This window comes from Tamandua tetradactyla, chromosome 14 (genome assembly GCF_023851605.1).
Source record: "Tamandua tetradactyla isolate mTamTet1 chromosome 14, mTamTet1.pri, whole genome shotgun sequence".
Classification (NCBI taxonomy): Eukaryota; Metazoa; Chordata; class Mammalia; order Pilosa; family Myrmecophagidae; genus Tamandua; species Tamandua tetradactyla.
In genome coordinates, this window is record NC_135340.1 from 18,491,558 (window position 1) to 18,494,291 (window position 2,734).

Here is a 2,734-nt window from a genome sequence, read left to right on the forward strand (position 1 = left end):
AATAGAACAGGTGTTCAATAGTTGTAACCAAATCAACATTCTAGTTCTCTGTGAAGATGCTCTAACTGTCCTTCTCAAAATGAAGACTGAAGTTGAGTACTGTGCCAGAAGCAGCTGTTGTAGTGGTGGTAGTGGTGACAATGGTTTCATGTTGGCTGTCCACTGCTCCTTGGAGTGGCAGAGGGCCCAGGCCCTCACTCCTGACACCCCCCTTTCCTCATTGTATCATACTTTCTGAAGCAAGGATGTTTAATAAATCATTTGGAACACCCTTTGGGAGGTGGTACAGGTGGCTTTGGTACAACTTCAACATTTGGGCAGAATACTGGCTTTGGCACTACTAGTGGAGGAACATTTGGAACATCTGCCTTTGCTCCTAGCAACAATACTGGAGGCCTTTTTGGACATTCACAGCCCAAACCAGGAAGATTGTTTGGTACCAATTCACTTGGCCAGCCAGCTACCTCCACAAGTATTGGTTTTGGGTTTGGCACACCAACAGGAAAATCCAAAAGCTTGTCTGGAACTGCAAGTACAGGAAGCAGTCTTTTCTCATCCCAAAGCAATGCCTTTGCACAAAATAAACCAATTGGCTTTGGGAACTGTTCTAGTTTGCTAGCTGCCGGAATGCAATATACCAGAAATGGAATGGCTTCTAAAAAGAGGAATTTAACAAATTGCAAATTTACAGTTCTAAGGCTGAGAAAATGTCCCAATTAAAACAAGTCTATAGAAATGTACAATCTAACACATCCAGGAAATGATACCTTGGTTCAAGAAGGCCGAAGAATTTCAGGGTTTCTCTCTTCAGTGAGAAGGCACAGGCAAACACAGTCAGGTTTCTCTCTCATCCGGAAAGGCACGTAGCCAACCCAGTATCATCTGCTAGCATTCTCTCCTGGCTTCCTGTTTCATGAAGTTCCCAGGGGGGCATTTTCCTTCTTCATCTCCAAAGGTCACTGGCTGGAGGACTCTCTGCTTCTCGTGGCTATGTCATTCTATGCTCTCTCAGAATTTCTCTTTTATAGGATTCCAATAAAGTAATCAAGACCCACCTAGAATGGGTGGAGACTCATCTCCACCTAATCCAGCTTAACAGCCACTCTTGATTGAGTCACATCTCCGGGGAGATGATCTAATTAAAGTTTCAAACATATAATACCGAATAGGGATTAGAAGAAATGGCTGCCTTTACAAAATGGGATTAGGATTAAAACATAGCTTTTCTAGGGTACATATATCCTTTCAAACTGGCACAGGAATTTTGGAACAAGTACTAGAAGTGTAGGATTCTTTGGAACTACAAATACCACTTCTAACCCTTTTGATAGCACATCTTGCTCTCTCTCTGGGCCAAGTAGTTTCATAGCTGTTCCTACTGGGACTACTATTAAATTTAATCCTCCAACTGGTACAGATACTATGGTCAAAGCTGGAGTTAGCACTAAGATCAGTACTAAGCAGCAATGTATTACTGCTACGAAAGAACATGAAAGCAAGACACTAGAGGAACTTCGTTTAGAGGATTATCAGGCTAACCAAAAAGGCCCTCAAAACCAAGTGGGAGCAGGTACCACAACAGGTTTTTTGGGTGTTCTCCAGCCACCTGCAACACTGCAGGACTCTTCAGCTCCTCCACCACTAATTCAGGCTTTGCATATGGTCAGAACAAAACTGCCTTTGGAACTAGTATGACTGGATTTGGAACAAATACAGGTGGTCTCTTTGGCCAACAGAATCAGCAGACCACCAGCCTCTTCAGCAAGTCATTTAGCCAGGTTATGACCACCCAGAACTCTGGCTTTTCTTTTCATTATACCTCTACACTAGGACAGTCAAACACTAACACCATGGTTTATTCAGAGTAACCCAAGCCTCACAGTCTGGAAGTCTTTTTGGGACAGCTGCAAACACCAGCACTGGGATAGCATTTGGCACAGGAACAAGTCTTTTTGGGCAGACCAGTACTGGATTTGGTATTGTTGGTTTGATCCCATTTGGCTATAATAGTTTACTACATTTGGAACCAGCACAACCAGTGCTCCTTTATTTGGTACAACCAGTGGCGGGCTCTTAGGTAACAAACCAACTCTCACTTTAGGAACCAATACAAACACTTCCAATTTTGGTTTGGGCTCAAATGCCAGTGGGAACAGTATTTTTGGAAGCAGACCAGCACCTGGGACTCTGGGAATTGGGATTGGAACACGGTTTGGAACAGCTCTTAGTGCCGGACTGACATTGTTGTTTGGGAACAACCAACCTAGGATCAGAGAGCCTCTGGGTACAGGAGCCTTTGGGGCCCCTGGATTTTTTTTTTTTTGTCTTCACAATCATTACAATATAAAAAGATGCATCTGAAAATTGAGAAAATACAATAAATTCACAATAGTACTTGGTTTTAGTTCGTTAATCTGTATCATCCTTAAACTCTAGGCTCTGAGATCAAGACATGTGATCATGGTGCTAATCCCTAAATCAAGAATGTGATAAGGTTCTTTTCTCACTAATGAGCTCTGTAACAGAGACCAATGTTGGATATATAATTAACCATTAATGGAAAAGAACCAAGAAGAGTTTGGAACATATTACACAGATAGTTTACTGGAAGAACCTAAATGATTTGCACATTTTTCCAGACAAAAGGTTTGGAAATCTCTTCACACAAAGTCGGAAAACACTCAAGCCTCACAGAATTAGAATTCCTAATCTTGTCTTTATATATGCTGAAAGA

The 2,734-nt window shown here is 42.1% G+C and overlaps 1 pseudogene; it reads left to right on the top strand.

Moving 5' to 3' along the window:
* The first annotated feature begins 245 nt into the window (after positions 1 to 245).
* LOC143655256 (nuclear pore complex protein Nup98-Nup96-like) lies at positions 246 to 2,361 on the top strand (annotated as a pseudogene).
* Positions 2,362 to 2,734: the final 373 nt, after the last annotated feature.